A 10,119-nucleotide genomic window follows, 5' to 3' on the forward strand; every position below is an offset into this window, starting at 1 on the left:
GTGTTTTTTTTTTTTTTTTTTTTTTTTCAAAGGCATGGCAGGAGTTGCTGCTTTTATGGTAGCAAAACAAAACAAAAACAGGCAAAAGTCATAAACACAGGGATTAATTTGACCTAATCTTTCCTATTTTCCTGTCTAGGCAATAAAGAGAAATAAGCACTTCTATAGTGCAGCTCACCTCATCTTCTTCAAGGACTTCTCTAAAATAAATAAAATTACTGGTAGCTTAAAAGTTCCTGTTTCTCTTAATTAACTAAAAGAGGATTCTAGAGTGACTAGTTCAGATAAAGATATTTAGTTTATAGATAACTACATTTGATCATTTCCCAAAGTGGCTAAAATTCCACATGGGAACTTCAGAAGAAAGAGAGAAAGAGAGAGAGAAAGAGAGAGAGAGAGAAGGAGAGAGAGAGGAAGGAAGGAAGGAGAGAAAGAAACAGAAAGAATGAAAGACAGAGAGAAAGACAGTGAGAAAGACAGTGAGAAAGAAAGAAAGAAAGAAAGAAAGAAAGAAAGAAAGAAAGAAAGAAAGAAAGAAAGAAAGAAAGAAAGAAAGAAGGAGAGTCCTCTCAAGGTCCCATTTCGACAACACATGCTGAAATGGATTTCTACAGAGACACTAGATAAACTTTGGCCTTTGAAATACAGGCAGAAATCAGAAGTTGAAAAAAGCAAAGAGGTGACAAACTTACAACAGAGATGCTAGCAAGCACCTGACATCACTGTCCTAATGAAACCAACACAGCTGACCAATACAGTTTGGAGAACATAAGACTGCTTCCAATCATTAAAATCGCAAAAGTATTAGAAAAAAAAACAACACTAACACCATTTTCTGTAGAAGTGAAGCTCATTTGAAACACGACTGTGAAGGACAGAAGACAACAGTGCTAAATGAAGAACAGACCTGGTTTAGGACTAAAATTCCCTATGTAAACCAAGTATCACAAAGTATGAACTTTTGGGAGTATTCTCCACTTCTTTGATTCAACATGAAGAATTTTCTTCTCTAATGATAATCATTATCTCTTTTCTCTTTCAGACTATTATTACCAGCTCTAAAAACAGCTCTATGTATAGTTATAGGCTTTTATCTTTAGAAATTTGGGGTATAATATGTAATGGAGCTGGGCTCCACAAAATTCTCCGTAAGGTTGGGGAACCAGAAAACAAATTATTTTAATGTGGAATATGAGGCAGAGCTGGTTAATACAGATAACCTGGCAAAAGGTAGGCCATAGGTTAATACTTCAGTATTCTAAAATACAGACCTTTCAATTTTCCACCTCTGAAGACATATCAGGGCATTTTCTTTGTCTTATATTACAAAATAAAATAACAGTAGGGACAGGAGATATATCTGTATCACAAACTCAGTATAACACCTGCAAAGGAACAGATTTACAACACCAGAGCAAAGTTAAACATTTTTACATTTAACCTTAAAGATAATACATATCTCAGAGAACTGAAAATCAACCAAGCACTAACATGGTGGGAGTACTTCTGATAGTACTTCTACAACTACTTCTGATATTTGAGGGAAAGACCAATACAGAGAATGCAGACATCATTAGCTGCAACCCAGTTGAATCAGAAGGAAGTGTTTAACATACCACAGTTTTTTGCACTGGGTAGTGACATGTAGATGCCCAGATTAAAATACCAAGTGAAAATGAACTAGTGTCAGTAAAACATTAGGAAAAATGCTTTGCAAAGCAGTCAAACTACTAAACAAAAATGTTGAGCAGCAATAAGGAACTGAGAGGAGATTCAATATTTTTGATTGTCACACAATTGTGGCAGCAGGAACCAGTAAGCTATGCTTTCATTTTCTCCAGTGGTCATATTAAACATAAAACACTATGGTCATGATTTCTGTCTAGCACAACAAGTATTTTATGAACACCTACAAAGCAGAATAACTTTAGCTGGAAGGACTCAAAGAAGTTATGTCCAGAATATTTACATGGGATGCAAGTGATGCAGGTAAGAATATTTTCAGAGTTGAGCCTGAATTTACAACATTCACAACCAGTAGTCTTACAGCTGGACTCATGGATTTAGGCCAGGTGTTGCATGAGGTCAGAACTGAAAATTACATTTTGGTCCTCCTGAACAGAGCAAGTTCTAGAGGTAAAAATAAACAGAACTTAGCACCATTGCAGATCTCCACAGAGACCCAGAATAAGCAGAGTGTGTAGCTGCTCAAGATTTCGTCTTTTCTAAGCATATCCAAAGTATTTAGGGAACATTCATATGGAGATTTTCCTAAGGAGGCATTATTTATTGATTTCAGATACCTCCAGATTTAGCAGTTAAGTGCAAGTATTGTGAAACTGCATATTTTTACATAATGACTGCTGCGGTAAGTGGTCAGCTTTCAGGTACCTGATTTCTCTGGAGAAACTGCTAAGGGACTGCAGTACAGAGTGGATTCCCAGCATAGTGTAAGTGCAATTTGCCAGCTCTGTTCAAGGGAGGAGATCCAGAAGACTAGTGAAAGAAGGGCAGGACAATAGGACAGATGACACCCTGACTCAAAGAAGGCAAGCAGTGTAGTCAGCGTAACCAAGGAAAGGATGTGCTGACCAATGATGAGAAAAGGTGCCTGAGTTGCAACTGTGTGCCTCAAGAGTAGCTTCTTTTCTGAGATGTCTCTGGTACCACTCTCTAAGGGCAACCCAGGACCACAGACTGCTGAAAGCTAGACACTGTTCAGGGGCAATAGCCTTCCCTGTATGCTTGTAGTGCTTCATACTGCTTCCACATTTGGCCACTGGCAGAGTGAAGAACTTACACAGACCTCTCATGTGACTTTGGACAAATTCTCCAATATCCATATTTTTATTTCAACATTACCTCTGTTTTTATGTATATTTGTTGCTACACATTTTTCTTCTCAGAAGGAGGGCAATTTCAGTGATTTATCCTAAGAGAGGAATACCAGAATATTAATCTCTTCATTACTTGGCCTATGCTTTTCTTTCATAACCTCCATTTGGTGCTTTTGGCATTTCTTCTCATTTGCAGGGCCTTTGCAGGTTGAAAGGAAGAAGCAGTTAAGAAGGACATAAGTGTGGTGGTTTTACTCAGGTGAGCAGCCGAGCTCCACCACAGCTGCTCTCACTCCCCCTCCCCAAAGGGAAAGGGGGAGAAAATATGATGCAAAGGGCTCAAGGGTTGAGATTAGAGATTGCTCAAAGATTATCATGATGGGCAAAACAGACTCAGAGTAGAGAGACAGTAAAAATTACTGCCTATTACTAACGAGTGACAGAAGTGAGAAACAAAGCAAAGAAACAAGAAACACCTTCCCCCCATTCACCAAATGGTGCAGGAGGACGGGGGGATGTGGGTTGCAGTCAGTCTATAGCACTTCATCTCTGCCACTCCTTCTCAGTCACTCTCTGCCCCTGCTCCACATGGGGTCCCTCCCACGGGATGCCGTCCTTCCTGAACTGAGCCTGCAGGGGCTGCCCACAGGCAGAAGCTCTTCAAGAACTGCTCCCACGTGGCTCCGTACCACGGGATCCATCCCCAGGAGCAAGCTGCTCCAGCACGGGTCCCCCACGGGCGGCAGCTCCCCCCAGACCCCCTGCTCCTGCGTGGGCTCCTCTCCACAGGCTGCAGCTCCGGCCCGGGGCCTGCTCTGCGGGGGCTCTCCATGGGCCGCAGCCTCCTCCAGGCCACATCCACCTGCTCCACCGGGGGCTCCTCCACGGGCTGCAGCGTGGAGATCTGCTCCGTGTGGGACCCATGGGCTGCAGGGGGACAGCCTGCTCCACCAGGGGCCTCTCCACAGGCCGCAGGGGAACTGCTGCTGCGTGCCTGGAGCACCTCCTGCCCTCCTGCTGCACTGACCTTGGGGTCTGCAGGGCTGGTTTCGCTCTCCCAGCTCCTGTTCAGCAGCCGTTTTTTTGTTTTTGTTTGTTTGTTTTTCCCTTTCTCAAATCTGTTCTCACAGAGGTGCAAACAACATCACTTTTCGCTCGGCTCTGGTCAGCGGTGGTCCCCTTATCTAACATGGGGCAGCTTCTAGATTCTTCTCACAGAAGCCATCCCTATGGCCTCCCATTACCCAAACCTTGCCACATAAACCCACTACAATAAGGCAGTAATGCATACTGAAAATTGAGGAAACAATATACACCCAAAATGATATTTCTGCCTTTGATGGGCATGCCTCTCCCTATTAATAATGTCGTAAGCATTAGGTTGATCGCTGAAGGAGAAACAATTTCTGAGATGCAGTAGAGTCCATTGAATCTTTGTTTTAAGTATTATAAACAAATGAATGCTTTATTTTTACTACTGCGAGAAGAGAACAGACAAAAGAAGGATATTTTCATAATTGGGAAGATCACTGTAGATTGAATATCTTTGTACACTGCTTTTAAAAGCTTCTCATAGCTGAATAAATACTAAATACTCTTTTATAATGCAAGGTAGTATGTGTGTTTCAGCTGTAATAGCTACCAACTCATTTAGCTGGAGGGTAACACCAGGCTAATCAAAGGTCACCCAAATCCTGGTTGATGTTGAATGGGAGTTGACAGCTTTCCAGTGTAGCACACAATTGATGGGATTTATTTATTTATTTATTTATTTATTTTCCTCCAGGAGCAGTACTCATCTGGGATTGGCATTATGCTGAGTTTGAAAATGGTTAATTCAAGTTCTTAAGGACTCTGCAAAACCAGACAACTTTTTAAAGTTTTTTGTTGTTGTTGTTGTTTGTTTGTTTTTTAACCAGGGAAGAGGTTAATCTACAAGAAAATTCTGGTCTCAGGCAAACTACTGAAGTCCAATAGCAATACATTTCGTAAACAGCAGCAGCAAAAATCAGGGACCTGCCCAGACAACAAATTTTGGGTTGCATAATTTCAGTTTAAAATGACACAGGACACAGTCTAAGCATGATTCATGGAAAAGAGAAGCTTATATTTTCGCATTCATGGGGACAAAATAATAGAAAACAGAAGTAGTAGCAAGGAAAGTATAGGAATATTTGTTTGTAAGATCAGGTAAATTATACTTGAAATGTGCATGGTCTTCTCACAGATACAAAAAACCCTGCAGTGGTACAGTAAATGAAAAACAACATGTTCAAACACCAGCCCTTATTTTTGAAAGGCACTGCATTTGACTGCATCATAAGCTTGAATTCATATTTTATTACTGTTAGGAGTCAACGTTGATTTTTCAAATACATGTGTACACCCTCAGGCAGATGCAACTCTTGAAGACTGTGCATGCAAAGCAATCATCTTCCCCTGTAGATGTGCTGAGTGCAAGTGAGTAGACATGTGAAGACATGCAGCCTATTTTACAATCTTAAATTGTTGCCCAGAACAAAAATATACTTTTTGAATAGTACTTGAAATAGTTATCTGTAATGCACTATTACAACCAAGATTACTCTTTTGAGTGTCTCTCAAACACATGTGCACAGACACACAGGTTCTCTTCTAATGCACCTTGACAGACATTCTAATACAATGCGCCACTGTATATATGATTAAATAATTATAGTTGATTTAAGATCAGGTCAAGAGGAAACATGAAATTAGTCAGAGAAAAAAACAAACATACAATTAGAAAATAATCAAAATTCTAATGAACCTATCTCTGACAAGGATGTTTGTCCATGGACCCAAGGAGAGAGGAGATATTGGAAAATATAATGAAGTAGTAAAGCTTTGCATTGTGGCTACAAAGGAAGTTAGAAAGATTATATATTAATATGTAATAAATGTAATTACACAGGTTATGCAGCTGCAGGATACAATATATTCGTACATTGAAAATTCTGAGACCTATAGCTGTCTCAACAGCCTATTGAAATTCCTTAATCCTTCCTTTCTCAAGCAGCAAGAAATATTTTCCAGAACAAGAGCTACAGAACTGTAGCTGCAATCACTGTGAAAGAGATTGCCACTATACAGATCATCTCTATTCAGAGGTGTTATGCTATATCTGTGACTCAAGTTCTAACACTCTAGATTTCTTCAGCACTGGGTTTGACAACTTTACTGGGGGGGGGGGGGGGGGGGCGGGGGGGAAGCTGCCAATCTCTTACCTTTACAACCAGGTATCATAGTCAGGATACCATACTTTTCCATAGCAGTTAATATAGAAAGTCATTAAATTGCTTGGTAGAGAGAGGCAGTGCTTTTGTTTTTCCTTTTTCTTCTAAATAAAGCTGTTATTGTGTTTAATTGAAAATCTCACTCATATTTAGAATTTCTAAATAATTGTAAAAAGGAGAGAAAAAGAAACAATCTGAAACTCATTCTGATCCAGACAGACATACATATAATTAAAAAAAAAATCAGCAAATCTTTCCATTCCATTTTGACAACTATTTTCTATTTTTATTTTTAGTGTATTATAGATGGCTAAAACATTTCATCTTTTACAGCTTAAAAATTAAGTTTTTGAAATTACTGGGGAAAGAGCTGAATGGAAGGGGTTATGAAAATTTATTCTTTAGGCTTGCCTGTTTTTTCTTCCTTCCCAGCATCCTCTCTTGACTTTCCCTCCATTTTGTGTCATTTTTGTTTGTTCTTTTTTTTTGTTTAACTATACTCCTATTTAATGTATACCCTTCTGAATGCTGAAATTATCCCTCAGTGGTTTGCAGGACACCCAGAATACTGCAGCTGTATTGCAATGGGACATCCTGGGTATTTCAGTAGTACCACCACTAACAGAATTAGTTTTCAAGCTTTGAGCATCAGGAATCTCAGAGTGTCAGGGACAGTCTCAGAACAAAAGTTTTCTTTCTTTTCCATTTTCCTTTCTTCAGTGTCTTCTTTTCCTTTGGCTTCTCATTGCTGATTAAGTAGAAATGCTGTTTCAGAAAAGAGAACATTTCCTCCCTTAAGTATTTGTACTGGTAGTTAATGCATATTAAAACCAAATTATCTTCAAATAGTTCTCCTTTACCTTTACCCTTCCCTAATATATTAGAAAGCTATACTAAAACAATTTGTAGACTAGTTTGCAAAGGGCAAAGTCTCACTCAGGACTCTTTTATTCCTGATTAGCCTGACCACATGTTCAATAAAGTGCAATTATAGTTCTGCTCAACAGTGAGAGTGTGGGAACTCTAGGGAGGAAGTCATGACTTGATTTTTTTTTTTTTCCTCTCAAGTATTTTTCCATTGCAGCAATCAACATTGTTCAGATTAACCTACAAAAAAGAATCTGCCACATCCTAGCTTTGTTCAAGTCTTTACTTTTCACTGCTTTCCCTAGTTTGGCTTTATTTATTGATGGTTTTGTTTTGTTTTTTCATTTTTTTCATTTTTATTTATTATTTATTTTGTGGGGGAAGGGGTAGCTTTTTGCTACAAAGCTCAAGGCTGCAAGTGGAAAAGAAATGTTTTCTTGCACAACTATGTTGCTGTATTCATCTTTTCTAGGGGTACCCATTCTGAGTTAAAAAGATTAAATTCACAGTGACATAGTCAATTCCAAACACAGCAGGCACCAAAATTTCTGGAAAAGAGTATTGTCCTACTTGTTCTCTGCTGTTGTAGTCCAGTAGAGTTGAAATAATAAGAATGTGCAAAAATTAGTCTGCTGTCAGTCAATTTGTGTGCTCTTTTAGCAGTAGTAAACAATTCTTACTCTTATATAGATCTATTTCACCATTTTGATGGGAAAATAACAAAGAGCCCACTAAAATGGAAAGTTAAAATTATTAGTCATTTAGCATGTGTACTTTGATTTTCAGTAATTTGTGAAGGCCCATTATAAGTCATAACTAATGAACTAACATCATTCTTTGAACTACCATCTGCTGAGGGTGGTAATTATGGAAGAATAGCATCCCCAGTATGGTGGAACTGTAACCAGTGAACATGCAGATAGTGTGGGAAGCAGCCCTTCACACAGATGTTAAGTAAAAAATAGACTGTTTAGAGTTGTATGTGATGATTAGGATGACAATAAAATGACAACTCTGTTCAAATAAATATCAGGAGCCTTTTAAGGCTATTGCCCAAGAATAGTTATGCTAAATATTACCTGAGATATTTGAGAGAGGATGGCAACATAACACAGTAAGAATAGGACAGTAGGCTTGGTACCCAGGTAGAGATGCTTAGCTCGCAGCCCACTCACCTATCCTGATGTCACCTCTACTCAACAAGTTACTTGAACAGTATATGCAACATTTGTTGTAATGCAATTACGCCGGTATTGTCTACTGGACAGCTATGGTGACAGATGCAAAGGAACCCTGCTAGCTTGTGATAGCCAGTCTAGTTATTGCCACCAACATGCAGATTAGCTAGCTTAGAGGCAAGGCTCATGCAAGGTATAATCAGAGCCAGATGCTGTTGAAGGCAGCGGACTACTGATGATAGCAAAGTTTGATACTGTAACAAATTTTGCCCACAGCAGCCCCCTGGAAAGCTGAGGAGACTGCTGGTGATGCCAGGGGAAAAGATGGAGTACATGGCATGCATGCATCTGTAGTTGAAAGGTTTCTCTTGTAACCCTTCCCCCTTGGGTGCCTTTGTTTGGGCACCTTGACCAATGCACAAAAAGACCCTATAAGCAGGATCTCTTTTTCTTTTTCTACTTAAAGGTATAAAGCAATTAGTTATGAGATTATTATTTATGATCTCTACATCCAATAGAGCTAGTATTAAGGAGACACTTTTAGGCTTAGCATTAGTACACTTATCACTAAGTCTCTGGAGGCCAGACAGAGCTCTCTCAGGAGAGATATGGCTAGCCCTTGAATCTCTCTGGAGTCAATTCTCAGTGTTGCTGACTTGCCATATTCCTTCCCCTTGTATTTCTCCTGTAATATTCTACTTTCTATTTTTTTTTGTTTTTCTTCTTGAATCCTTGAGCTGTGACCTATCCCTTTTTCAGTAGCTCTGCCTCCAGTTTTACCTTTCTTATCCCTCATGGCTCTGCTCTACAGATCATTTCACAGCTCTTTTGCACAACTTCACAATTTCCTCAGCAGCCTCAGCCAAGGTTATGCATTTGGGCATACGAGACTTAAACTAAACCATGGGGAGGGAGAGGGTGTTACAGAGGGTCCTACAGAGCTAGTGGGTTATAATTACAGTTATAACATGTCAAACCTAGGCTTTGGACCAGAGACATTGAATCCTCTCTTTCCCTTCTTTTCTATCTTTTCCCATCTGTCTCCCACCAGTGACTTCCCTTCCAGCACAATGACAGCACTGGTCCCACAAAACAGAGAGCAAAATTAAATTTTATCACTAATAATAAAAAAGCATGAGGTATTTTGCTTGGAGCTTACCATGATTACAAGAGCTGCAATCACCAGCAACACAGTGTGGTCAATATGCCCTATGCCAGCATCCAGGAAGATTTGAGGGGAGTTGGAGTTTGAGGTCCAAGATTGTGTAGGGATGGTATGAAATAATTAGTTTCTTCTTGTTCTCCTGGTATCTCTGAAACCTGCCTCCTGCAAGGAGCTCTTTCATCAGAATTCCTCCAGCTGAGCACAATTGTATGCAGACAAAAGTAATTCACATGATGCTTGCTTTTCTTGGGGAACCACCTGCCAGGTACGTGGGGATGAACATCTCTCCTAACACCCCAGTTACTTAGGTATCAATTCTTATCAGTAAATGAAGAGAGCAGAGTTCCCTTCAGAGGACTGGAAATAAAACAAGGAAAGACCTCAGTCTGCCCAGAGTCAGCCTCTGACAGTCAGTGGTACGGGAGGCTGGAGTCAAATTCTCTAGCCTCTAGGTTTAGATGTGCTAAATGGTTTTAAGGATAAACATGATTTTTGTTGTGTGATTTAAACTTAAATATAATCACATCTTTTGCTTCAAGACATAAATTTGTTATTGAAAGAATGAAGGAAAAGTTCTGTGCCTCAGTCCATGCATTGCATAATGCTGTTGGCTAAATATAATTAATGAAGTCATTGAAGCACCAGATGCTACTTACTTTAAGGATGGAGAATAAAACAATAATCTACTACTATTTCCTAAAACTATATATATACATATATATATATATATATATATATAATGGTCAGTGGTTTTGGGACCATTTTCTTAGGTGCTTACTTACCTAAGAATGTCAAAAATGTCAAAATATCTTCACTAA

The 10,119-nt window shown here is 39.3% G+C and overlaps 1 long non-coding RNA gene across 1 annotated transcript; it reads right to left on the bottom strand.

Moving 5' to 3' along the window:
* Positions 1 to 6,823: 6,823 nt before the first annotated feature.
* LOC121064208 lies at positions 6,824 to 9,419 on the bottom strand. The gene is made up of 2 exons (XR_005816410.1): positions 9,296 to 9,419; positions 6,824 to 6,856 (listed from the first exon to the last, which is right to left on the bottom strand). It is a non-coding gene; the product is annotated as an uncharacterized LOC121064208 (long non-coding RNA).
* Between the last annotated feature and the right edge of the window lie 700 nt (positions 9,420 to 10,119).

This window comes from Cygnus olor, chromosome 1 (assembly GCF_009769625.2).
Source record: "Cygnus olor isolate bCygOlo1 chromosome 1, bCygOlo1.pri.v2, whole genome shotgun sequence".
NCBI classification, from domain to species: Eukaryota; Metazoa; Chordata; class Aves; order Anseriformes; family Anatidae; genus Cygnus; species Cygnus olor.